This window comes from Loxodonta africana, chromosome 11, assembly GCF_030014295.1.
Source record: "Loxodonta africana isolate mLoxAfr1 chromosome 11, mLoxAfr1.hap2, whole genome shotgun sequence".
Taxonomy (NCBI): domain Eukaryota; kingdom Metazoa; phylum Chordata; class Mammalia; order Proboscidea; family Elephantidae; genus Loxodonta; species Loxodonta africana.
In genome coordinates this window covers 8,788,503-8,801,764 of record NC_087352.1, presented here as the reverse complement: position 1 = coordinate 8,801,764, position 13,262 = coordinate 8,788,503, and the positions used below count along the sequence as shown (strand labels likewise).

The following is a 13,262-nucleotide window of genomic DNA, read 5'->3' as shown; positions in this document are numbered from 1 at the left end:
AAATGCCTGGAAGCACTCCACTCCACCAGCAAGCCTCCTGCCCAGAGACGCTCAGCTCTCTTTCGGTGGGTCAGCTACCTTTTCTCTGCTACTTGATCCTGCCATGCTTGCTGTGGCTTCTCACCATCTCTGGTGTTCCAGCTCTCCCTGTCTCCTGGGTCTAGGAGGGTCTCAGTGCACAGATCTCGAGCAAAAGACACACTCCACTCCTGGCTCTTCTATTGTGAAGGGTAGTGATGTCCCAGCAAGCCTCTGGAATCGGTTCCCTCTAAACTTAGAGGGAAGGCAAAACAGCCACCCAAACAAGGGTTCCATGCACCTTATTTGCATTAGTAGAAAGGTGTCCAATCCCCTGGATGGACTGTAGGCACCTTATTTGCACAATCCCACACAATCATTGTGGGAGTTAAAAGACCATGGTGATAATGGTCATATAAAAGTATACATCGCACTGCACCAAGCTAGTTAGCTGTGTTCTTCCAATAACTCAGTTTTGTATTTAGTTTTGCATTGACACCTGCATTGGTGATATTACATTTACACTGGTGATACTATATCATATAATGTCGGTTGTAACAAACATTCATTGATGTGTATAAATTTATTCCAGAGGCCAAAATCAATTGTGAATAAATTTTAAAGGTTTAAATAAAATACAGATTCACTAATTGCAGTAGAAACAACAAGAACCCCCCTCATGTGCAGGCTGGATTTAATGAATCCAAGATTGGCTCCATATTAGAATGACCACAGGATGACATATTAGCATTTATTGAATGATCTCATATCATTCCCTAAACTATAGGGCAAGGAACATGACTAAGTGATAAAATAGTGTAGAGTAGAAACTAAACCTTTGCTACTTTTGCTTCATATACTCATCAATCAACGAATACATAAGTAAAACTATAGGCAGTGAGGTGAGGTTTGTGAAAGATATTGACATATAAGACACATGTGGAAAAGGAAACCTGCAAGACATGACATCTTGTGCATTTTATAAATTTAAATGTTAATTTTTTTTGTTTGATAGTATAATCCTTTTCAACCAGAGCAAAGAGCAAATACATTTGAGCTTGCAGCTGCTATGTGAAACCCATTATTGTTAGCTTTTCCTTAAATGCTAACTTCTCTGACTTCTGGAGGGAAAATTGTCTCCCAAGAACCAACAGGCCATGAAAGTTGCCAGGAGAGACACAATTACTGCCTCCGTTAATGTGGCATACACCAGAATCAGAGAAAACATTTCTATTCTAGCAACAGACATTAAAATACACCATTTCTGCATAGGACTCAATGATCCTTGTAGATTCATGCTGCTGTGTAATACGAGCATGAAGGTGCTATGGGCACGCCTCTAGTTATCTTGACAATAATTATGATTCCTGTACAGTAAGCTCAACAGCAGATTGATTCAAAACTACAGCTTTTAAGCTCCTTCAAAATCAGGTTTCATGATCATTAGGATTAAACACCAAAAATCACTATTCTTGAGGATGATACTAAATGATACTAGGAGCCATTAGGGATTAGGACAGGGTCCGTGAATCAAGATGAAGACTTAGTCCTGCTTCCTCTGTGATACTGGGCCAGTTTTGAACACAGAGAAATTCCTTATTGCAATATGATTTCTTACCTATACCCTGATACAAGTCCTTCCCTTATGGATTCTGCCTCTCAGACTGAAATATAAGATACTCACAGAAGACCTTCCTGCTGCCAGGACAGTGGGCTCAGTGTGACAGTCATGACATCCAAGGCAAGTGTCTGAGGGAGGCAACCAGACCCTGAGGTCCTGGTATTTGATTCTGTGTCCTCTCCTCCCCATAGAACTTAAATTATCATTTCACCTCCAGTGGCATTGGCAGTGCAGGCTTGGGGAGCTGACAACATCTCTGGAAAATGTTTCCCTGGTTGTTAATTACCAAAACCAGTTACGAATTTCTAGTAAGTATCTCCAGAGACCAGGGAAGTGTCTGTGAGAAGCTTTCTTGTCCAAGATCTTGGAGACAGACAGGGTCTTACACGGAGGGAAAAGGAAATGCTGACATGTCTCATGGAGGGAAAAGGAAAAGTCTGACATGTGGGGCACACGATTTGGCCTGGATTCTCTGCTCTCCTGAGAAGCTTTCCTACCCAAAATCTTTTATAATCTTCCGCCCATGAGCTGCACCATCTTTTAAGTTATGAAGAGAAAAATGGAGTCAAACAAAATAACTAAGGATTCTTAAAGAGATACAAGTAAATTGAACATTCTGGCAAGGGTTATCAGCTTTTGCTCGCTCTGGATCCTGCATCTGGCTCCTGTTCATCTGACCCTCACTTTTTGGGACTTGGCCTAACAGCCTATCTATGGTTTGACTTGCCAGTCGTGGGTTCACCAGCCCTTGCAGCTACATGAATCAGGAGAAGCTTCTATACTGACCCATGCACATGGGACATTCCAGCCTCTACAAACATGTGAGCTATTTCCTTGATATAAATCTCTCTATATATATTTATACACTTTACTGGTTTTGCTTCTCTAGACAACCCAGGCTAAGACATTTGGTACCAAAAGTGGTTCTAGAGAAGCAAAATTGTAAGGATGTGTTTTCTAAATTGGTTCTCAAGTCTGGTTAGTCTTAAAGATATTGATAACTCTGCTTCCAGTAGTAAAGAGGGCAATGCTAATCTATGGCAAAAGGTGGCAATAGAAATATGCACAGTATCACCACCAACAGATCAGGTACTGGGGAAAGGCAAGGCTCTGGGTAATTGCATGTGTGATATCTCTCTACAACTTTGTCATAACAAAAAGTATAAAGAGGCTCATTGTCTGGTCATATTTTCTCTAGACAAACTTCTGAAAGAAAGAGATGATCTCAGAGCTTCAGAGTCAAAGCTCAAGTACTGCATAATGACCTCAAGTTTCCATTTGTGAAAAAAAGCTTTATTTCTTGTAGTAACAGAGCTGATGTTGCTGAAAACCAAACCCAGAATCTTATCATAAGAGTGGCTGAATTACAATACTAACTCAGTTGCTAACATCCAGAGGAGTCTGCAGTTAAAATTAGGGCATTGATTGGTAAGAAATGAGATCCTGAAACTTGGGATAGGGACATATGGGCACATAATCAGGAAGATGGAGACACTGCGTCCCTAAATTCCCTTGAATCACTCCTGCCAACAGAACCAGCCCTCTCATTCCTATCTGAAGAGTTTACTCCATCTTCGTCTGTTAAGCCACCCTACCTGGAAAAACCATTAGCCTTTCCACCTTCATCTAATGAAATTTACCCTGCTGCTTCTAAAGAGCTTTTGTCTGAGTCATTGCCTGGTGCATCACCTGAGGCAGATGTTTTACCAGACAATGCAGAATGTTCCCAAAACATTTCCCCACCAATTCTTTTTGGCTTCTAGACCTATAACTAGTCTTAAGTCCCAGTGAGCCCTAAAAGGTGAAGTACAAAGTGTGACCCAGAAGAGGTATGCTACACTGCAAAAGAACTGCTTGATTTTTCTATTACATACAAACAGAAACTTGGGGAATATGTATGGAAATGGCTGTTAAGACTGTGGGATAATGGCACAAGGATCATAAAGATGGATCAGTCTGAGTTTATTGATATGGGACCACCAAGCACAGATTCTTCATTCAATGTTTCATCTCTAGAAGTTAGGAAAGAATCTGATAGTTTATTTGGTTGAGTCACTGAAGCATGAATTAAGAAGTGGCCTACACTAAATCAAGTTGAAGTACCAGACCTACCTTGGTGTACTGTAGAAGAAGGTATCCAAAGGCTTAGGAAAATAGGCATGTTAGAGTGCATTTATCAGGTAAGACCCACAGACCTACACATAGACTGCCCAGAGGACGTACTTTTTACCACAACAGAGAGCAACAAAATTGTGAAGGAAGCCCCAGCATCCTTGAAAACTGCTGTGATTGCTATTTTATGTAAGTCAGATTTGACAGTGGGAACAGCCCTCAGTGAATTAATACATCTAATTTCAATGGTTCCAGGTGGCAGGACTCAACCAACAAAGACAAAGGGAGCATGGTTACCATAATGGACAGAGGAGTCAAAGCAGTCATCGGAAGATTCTGACTCATGGATTTATGGCATTGGCTACTTACTCATTTTGTCCCTGGGATTGAAACAGATAGGAAACCTACTAAATATTTATTTGATCTGTATAAGTGGGACAATTTTAGTTCAAATGAACAGCAATCTAACTGAAATCACCAGAACAGAGAGTCACAGCCCCTAATCAATTCTCAGACTTGAACAAGTTTAAAGACCCACAACCACTTAAATGAAGGGAAGGCCAGGTCCCCTTGAGGAAGGATTACAATACGCTATCAAAAACTTATACTGTTAATATTTTTCCCAGCCTTCTTCAAAGGGAATCTAAGCCTTTTATGAGAGTGACTGTTCATTAGGGAAAAGGAAATAATCAGACTTTTCAGGAATTGATATTTTTACCTCCTCCCACAAATCACAAATATTCTTAATGTCATCTATAATAGTGAATCCTTTCCAGAAGGTTTTCAATTTACTTTGCCCAGATCCACCAGAGGAATCACTAGCTATGGCAGCAATAGCCTTCTGAAATGAATTTCTTAAATAATAAGACTTGAAAATAGAAATTATTTCTTGATCCATGGGCTGCAGAATGGATATTGTGTTAGCAGGCATTTAAAAAAAAAAAAAATTGATCTCCACATACATCTCCATCAAAGCTCTTGGGTAGCCAGGTGCATTATCAATGAGCGGTAATGTTTTTAAAGAAACCTTTTTTGCTGTGCAGTAAGTCTCAACACAGGGCTTAAAATATTCAGTAAATCATGTTGCAAACAGATGTGCTGTCTTTCAGACTTTGTGTTCCATTTACACAGCACAAACACAGGCAGAGTATATTTAGCATAATTCTTAAGGGTCCTAGGATTTTTGGGCCATTGGCTTCAACTTAATTCACCAGTTGCATTAGCCCCTAACAAGAGAGTCAGTCTGCCCTTTGAAGCTTTGAAGCCAGGCATTCACTTCTCCTCTCTAACTGTGAAAGTCCTAGATGGCATTTTCTTCCAGTATAAAGATGTTTCGTCTACATTGAAAATCTGTTGTTTAGAATAGTCACCTTTATTAATTATCTTAGCTATATCTTCTGGATAACTTGCTTCCGCTTCTACATCAACTCTTGCTGCCTCTTCTTGCACTTTCACGTTTTAGAGAGGACTTTTTCCCTTAAACTTCAATAACCAATCTCTGCTAACTTCAAACTTTTCTTCTGCAGCTTCCTGACCTCTCTCAGCCTTCATAGAATTAAAAGAAAGCTGGGGTCCTGTTCTGGGTTAGGCTTTGGCTTAAGGTAATGTTGTGACTGCTTTGATCTTCTATCCAGACCACTAAAACATTCTCCATATCAGCAATAAGGCTAGTACGGTTTCTTATCATTCTTGTGTTCGCTGGAGTAGCACTTTCAAATTCCTTCAAGAACTTTTCCTTTGCATTCACAGCTTGGCTAACTGGCACAAGAGGCCTAGCTTTTGGCCCATGTGGGCTTTTGACATGCTTTCTTCACCAAGCTTAATCATCTCTAGCTTTCGATTTAAAGCGAGAGACATGCAACTCTTCCTTTCACTTAAACACTTAGAGGCCGTTGTAGGATTATTCATTGGACTAATTTCAATATTGTCATGTCTCTACAAATAGAGAGGCCTGAGGAAAGGGAGAGAGATGTGGGAACAGTAGATCCATTGAGCAATCAGAAAGCACACAACCTTTATTGATTAAGTTCTGTCTTTTATAGGCATGCTTCATGCCGCCCCAAAACAATTACAATAGTAACATCAAAGATCACTGATCACAGATTCCCATAACAGACATAAAACTAATGAAAAATTTGACGTATTGCAAGAATTACCAAAATGTGACACAGAGACACAAAGTGAGCACGTGTTGTTGGAAAAATGGCACCTAAAGACTTGCTCAAAGAAGGGTTGCCACAACCTTCGGTTTGTGAAAAACGCAATATCTGTGAAACACAATAAAGCAAAGCACAATAAAATGAGGTGTACCTGTGCCAGATTGGTAGTAGATGATTTTGAGGTGGGATTTCCTGTGACAGGAACTCATAAGGTAGGATGTCCTATAGCTGAACCTTGTAAGGCGATTAGCTTAAAAGGATATATGTATCTTAGACTGATCACAATGTGCAATCACAATACGTGATGGGGGTGTTTCCCAGTGTTGTTATCATTATTTGACATTCCTTTCTCAGGAATGTAGTTACATCACCATTACCAGATATTTCTTAGTTTCATGATTATGTCTACATGGGAAATTGCTGTTGCTAGGAGGGAAATGGAACTAGCCACAGAGGACCACACTCAAACCTCAAGTTGGCCACTTCAGATCTTCTCAAGTACCTCAACTCTTAAAATTCCCTTACACATTCCATAATGATTAAGCAGGCCTTAGTTGCATTTGTCACTTTTTTGTTGTTGTTGTTATCAAATAATACTTTATTGAAATATTTTCCTTTGTATTCATAGCTAGCTGGGCATTCCACCGAACCACTGTCAATGTCATCAAGGATGTCATGAGAGTTGTAGCCATCAACATTGCAGCCCACAGACTGGTCAAACCTCAGGATCTCTTTAATAGTTCCAGAGAGTTCTCTGGCTAAAAATTGCTGCCTCATGTGTCAGGCAGCATTGACAACCTCATCAAAAGTTCTATTTTTAATGTGCTTAATATTTTGCTACTTCTTCCTGTCTCTGGGTAATTCCATGATGACTTTGTTGATCAGGGTAGGGGCAGATGATACCATTTCAACCAGAGCCTGTCTGTTCTGATGGTCAGCTTCACAGTAAACTTTAAACCCTTCCAGTCACCAGTTGCTTTGGCAATATCATAAGTTTCTTTTCTGTTTTTAAATAATATTTTATTGTGTTGTTGTTGAAGATTTATATAGCAGTTTGGATTCCCATTCAACAATTTCTACATAAGTTGTTCAGTGACATCAGTCATATTTTTCACTATGTATGACCATTCTCATTATTTTCTTTCTGGTTCTTCTGTTTCCATTAATCTGATTTCCCTGCCCCCTTACATTCTCATCTTTTTTTTTAAAAGTAATCATTGACTGTTTGGTTTCATATCAGTGATTTTTTTTTTTTAAAGGAGCACAGTACACACAGGTGATATACCCTACCTTTTTCGAAGATGGACTCAGGGGACTGATATTGGGGGCCGGGGAGAACATGGCACCAACTTTCCTGCCTGTGAACCTCAGGTCCATGACTTTGATTGCATTGGGACCAAACTTGTGGTCCACTGCCAGGCAGAGGGTGTTGGATGAACCCAGGTGCTAGACAACTGGAAAATTGCATGTAGGCCACCTCCAAAATGAAAGTAGAGGTTGTTTCTTATTTTTTATGATATGTGTAGGCCTTGGAATTCACTCTGTGGAAACTAATACTCGTAACTACAATGAAGGCCCAGTGAGGACAGCCTTGTCTTTCTGGTTTACTGATGTGTCCTAGGTGCTTAGAATAATAGTGTCCGGTACATAGTAAAGTAGCCCTAGTGGCACAGAGGAGTTGATCTTGGCTGTTAACCGAAAGGTTGGTGGTTCAAACTCACAAGCCACTCCAAGGGAGAAAGATGTGGCAATCAGCTTCTGTAATCTTTGAAAACCTTATGGATAGCTCTACTCTGTCCTATAGGGTCACTATGAGTTAGAATCAAGTCGATGGCAATGGGTTTGAGCTTTGTTTTGTTTTTTTCCCTCAGTTGTGAGAGTGGTTGGGGAGTGGGGAGCATGGGTGGAGTATCAGTGATCTACTGCTGGGTTTACAGCAAAATAAAGGTGCTTAAAATAGTAAACATTTATTGAATTATAAAAACAAATTATGCTAAAATTTAGAATCTTAAAACAATAAACACTTATTATCTCTCACAGTTTTTGTGGGTAGGAGTTTGGGAGAAGCTTACCTGAGTAGTTCTTGTCTTGGGGTTTTCATGAGGTTGCAGTCAAGAAGTCAGTTAAGGCTGTAGTCATCTTAGGGCTCGACTAGGGCTGAAGGGTTTGCTTCCAACATGCACGACCATCAAGCTGTTGGTGGAAGCCCTCAAGGCTGCTCGAGTTTCCTCACAACATTGCTGCTGGTTTCTCCTGGAGGGAGGGATCCAAAGAGAGCAAGGCGAAGCTGCAATGACTTTCTTCTACTTCTTTTTTAAAATAATTCTTCATTGCGTTTTCCATGAATGTTTACAAGCAGTTTAGTTTTCTTTCAAGAATTTCTACACAAATTGTTCAGTGACATTAGTTACAATCTTCACAATGTGTAGACATTCTTATTATGTCAGTTCTGGTTGTTCTGTTCCCATTAGTCTAGTTTCCCTGCCCCCTTACTCACTTTTTTTTAAAGTAATTGTTCACCATTTTTCAATGCCTTTCACCGACACTGACTGTTATTTCCTCAATAGTCTATTCCTTAGAGGTTATTTAATATGTCTAGTTCATGTTCAAGGGAAGGGTAGTTAAGTTTCACCTCTTGAAAGGAGAAGTGTCTAAATATTGGTGGACCTATTTAAAAACCAGCACAGAGCATTATGTATATCACAGATGTGTGCATCTGAATGACAAGGGTGGGGCTTTGGAAGCAATGGTGCTGAGAGAGGATGGCCTCTGTGTAACAGCAACAGTGTCTGTAAAGAGCCCTTGGAAAGCCATCAAGAGTTAGTCCAGAAAGGAACCATGGTGGTACAAGTGTTATGTGCTCGGCTGCTAAACTGACAGGTTGGTAGTTCCAACCTACCCAGCGGCTCCATGGGAGAAAGACCTGGGGTGATCCGCTCTGGTAAAAATTACAGCCTAGAAAACCCTATAGGGCAGTTCTACTCTGTCACATGGTATCACTATGAGTTGGGATCAACTTTATGACATCTAACAAACAGGCCAGAGCTGAACATGTCTTAGATCAGGGCTCTCAAATGCAGGTACCTTCGGGGACCAGGCAGGTTAGGGAGCAGGAGCTGGTTGTGAGGTAGCAAACAGGAGGGTCAAAAGAGGTTGCCCCTGCTCTCCTCGAGCCCAGGTTGTCATAGGAGAATGTGATCCCAGTACATCTATTTTTCCTTAAGGATATCCACAAAGGTGGCTTTTTAAAACAAGAAATTGTCTAATTTTGAAATATTTTTCACATTTTTAAAAACACTGCTGTAAGTCAAAGAAAAACCAAAAAACCAAACTTGTTGCCACGGAGTCAATTCTGACCCCCTATGAGGCCAAAGAAAGATGCTGTTTTACGTCTTTTGGTCACCAGAGGGCACATTCCGCTTTCTGCAGTCTTAGGTATCACAGAGGCAGAAACAGGCCCAGGGAGTTCAGGCAGCTCTCCTGGGGTCACACAGTAAGTAAGTCAAGGCCAGAGCCCAAGAGGGGGATGGATGTTTCTGCCCAGGCTATATTTCCATCCACATCAACACCTCCCCACCTCCGACATGTCAGTGAAGGCCATGATTTCCACGGCTTGGGACCTGAGTGTCAGTGTGTGTGTGTGTGTGTGTGTGTGTGTGTCAGTTCAAACTCTGGTTGTACTGGTAACCTCCTCAAATTACACCATGAGCCGAAGCTCTTGATGTAAAACAGGTAAAAACAAAGATTGCTTATCTCCCTGGACTTCCATTGGGCAGTTTGAAAACCAGCGGAGCAAGGAAATACACAGCTCATCTGTCCATAGCACTTACGCACATACCTATTGTCTACCCAGATACACACTTAGACATGTATCTGCCCACTCATACATCATACCACCATCCCATCCATCCATCCACCAGCCATTCATCCATCGCACTACCCTCCCACCCATTCATCTATCTTACCTACCAACCCACCCATGTGTCCACCCAGATACCCACTCACACTCCTGCTTGCCCATTCGTCATACCACCTACCCACCAACCCACCCACCCTTCCATCCATCCATCCGCCTTCCATTCATCCATCACTCTACCCTTCCACCCATGTATTCATCTGTTCATTGCACCTATGCATTCACCCATGTGCCTACCCAGATACCCACTCTGACACTTGCTTGCCCGTTTGTACATCATACCACCAACCCATACATTGACCCACTCATCCATCCATCATCATGCCATTCATTTATAACTCCTCCCTCCCAACCATCCATTCATCTGTCCATTGCACATACCCACCTACTTCTGTGTCTACCCACGTACTCACTCAAACACCTACCCACACACTCATATATCATACCACCAACCCATCTGTCCATACATGCATCCATTCCTCCATCCTTCCAAACCCCCACCTGCCAGTCATCCATCACTTTACCCTCCCGCCCACCTCTTCATCTGTCCATCTCACCTACCAACCTGCCCATGTGTCTACCTAGATACCTACTGAGACACTCATCATACTACAAACCTATTCACCCACCCATCCATGCATCCATCCATGCAACCTGTCATGTATTCATTGATTCATCGACCTTTCCATCCATCCCTCCATCCCTCCATCTATCCATACATCCGTCTCTCCATTCATCCATCACTCTACTTCCCCCTCATCTACTTATCTAGCCACTTATCACCTTCGACCATCCACCCACCCATTCATCCCACCATCCATCACTTCTACCCTCAAACCTATTTATTATCTGTCCATTGCACCTACCCACCACCCATGTGTCTACCTAGATAGCCACTCAGACACCTGCCTGCCCACTTATCATGCCATCAACCCAACCATCCATCACTCTTCCATTCTGAAGATCTAATCATCTGCTTACCCCTTCCATCCACCCACCCATGTACTTATCATCTGTCTACCCAGACACCTAAACAAACACCTACCTGCCCTCTCATACATTATACACCAACCGACCCAACCATCTACCAGTCTTTCATCCATCACCCTACCTTCCTGCCACCTACCCCTTATACCCACCCTTCCATCCAGTCACCTATCCATACATTTACCTGCCATTCATCCATCATTCCACCTTCTTGCCAATATAGTCATCTATCCACTTACTCCCTCTACCCACCCACACATCCGTCCATCCACTCATGCACCTGCCATTCATACATCAGTCTACACTTCCACGCATCTATCCATCTGTCTACCCACTTCCCCAGTACACTCACCCATCCATCTATCCATCCATCCCTCCACCTGCTTTTTGCCATTTACTTTATGTTCTGCTTGGTTATGTACAGGGGACACAGGGATGAACAGGAAGCCTACAGAGCCTGCCCGTATGGAGCTCACAACCCAACCCTCTTGACACTCCAACAGCCCACTGGCTATAATATTCCCACCTGCCCCTGCCCTGTTTCTGACACCATCTGGATTTTCCCCCTAACTGTGACCTGCTGGAGTCCCTGGCCAGCCTGTGCCCCACCTGAGCCTGCCCAAAGCTGTCCAACATGATTCTGTGCCTTTGTCCAGCAGAAGACACAATGCCAAGACCTAGGGTGCTGGAGACACAGGACTTGCAGGCCACTGAGCCATACAAGCAGGATTCCGGAAGCTTGCCACTGGTCCAGACAGCTCTTGGCCTGCCTGGCTTCTGGAGCCCCAGGACACCGCATCCTGCCAGGGGTGCAACAAGAGGGCTGCAAAACCCGCACAACTGGTGTGCGACCAGAAAAGCCACCAGGCCAACAAGCCGCATGATGGTCCCAAGCATAGCAAAGCCTTCCAGCACAAGGAACACCTGCAGCTCCATCACGTAGGCACTCTGGTGATCCTGGCCTCACACTGCACCAGCTGCCCACACACAACCAGCAGCACTCCTGCTGCGAGTGCAGCAAGACCTTCTACTGGCACAAGCACCTGGTGAGCTACCACAAGACTACTTACTCAGGTTCAGGCACCATTAACACGTGCTGCACCACCAGTGGATCCATGGGCATGCAGTCATGAAATCCATGCCCAGCCCTGGAACGATGCTAGGGGCCTTTCCCTGCCTGTCTCTTGGGCTAGTGAGACCTCGCATCACTCTGATTGTCCTGGTACTGTCCATGGACCCTCATCCATGGCTGAAATTCACCTCTAGACCCTTTCATTCTTCCCATTCTCTCCTTCTTTCATTCACCCTCTCGTGTGTCTGAACCTCTCAGTGTTCTGTTCTCCATTCCTTGCCTTCCACATCTCACCTTCCCGTTTGGTTCTCCCATTTCCACCTTTACTGATTCCTGCCTCTCTCACCCTGCAAATGGTGCCTCCATATATGACCTTCCTTCTCACCCCTCTTCTCTCTCTTCATGGCCTAGCCTCCCTCTCCCTCCTCCTTCCTTCTTTCCCTTGCCCTGCTCCACCTGGGGATGTGGGAGCAAAGATGAGGCCCTGGGGATCCCCTGGGCCAGGCATTCCAGGGGTAGTGAAGAAGAACTCAAAAAGACCCACTGGCTGGGCACCCCTTCTGCAAGAAAAGGCTGAAGAGAAGGGGCTGGATCTTGTCCCATGGAGCCGTCCCAGGACAGAGTGTGGTACTGGATAGGGCAGGCACCTCGTGGGGGACACTCCAACTCCTCTTTGCAGCCAGACAAAGCATGGGTTAGACAGACGTGCCTTCTGGGGGAGCAAATAGGTGACCATGGTATTTAACATACACAGAGTAATGAAGCCACTGGCCCCGTGTGTGTCGAGTCTAGGGTTCTGTCCACACCATCATCCCACCAGTCAATGCAGAGGGCTTGAGGGAGTGTGGTGCTTAGGAAGGTGGGTTTCCTGGTCTCCAACTGGGAATTCCCTAGCGTGAGGGAGGCATTTTTTACTTTTTCATGTTTTTAATAGGCTTTTAATAGAGGTGAAAATATACATAAGAAAAGACACAAACTGAACAATTTCTACATGGACGATTCATAAACTTTTATAGCAGCTTAGGTTTATAGAAAAATTGTTCAGAAAGTACCAAAAAGAAAAAGAAAAAAATTGACATCAAGTGTATTCTAACTCATGGCATTCCCATGTGTATCAGGGTAGAACTATGTTCCTTAGGGTTTTCAGTGGCTACGACCTTTTAGATGTAGATCACTAAGGCTTTCTTCTGAGGAGTTTCTGGGTGGATTCAAACTGCCAGCCTTTTGGTTAGTAGCTGACCACTTTAAGTGTTTGTGCCACCCAGGGCCTTAGACTTTGGCTAACCCCTATTTCCAGGGTGCTTTCTCAGCTGCATCCTCTGCTCAGACCCATGTCCCTGGGTCCAGACTCTGGCTCTTCCTCTCCGGAGAGAAAAC

At 43.4% G+C, this 13,262-nt stretch overlaps 1 pseudogene; it reads right to left on the bottom strand.

The window, feature by feature from the left end:
• Positions 1–6,420: 6,420 nt before the first annotated feature.
• LOC100674026 (uncharacterized) lies at positions 6,421–11,749 on the bottom strand (annotated as a pseudogene).
• Positions 11,750–13,262: the final 1,513 nt, after the last annotated feature.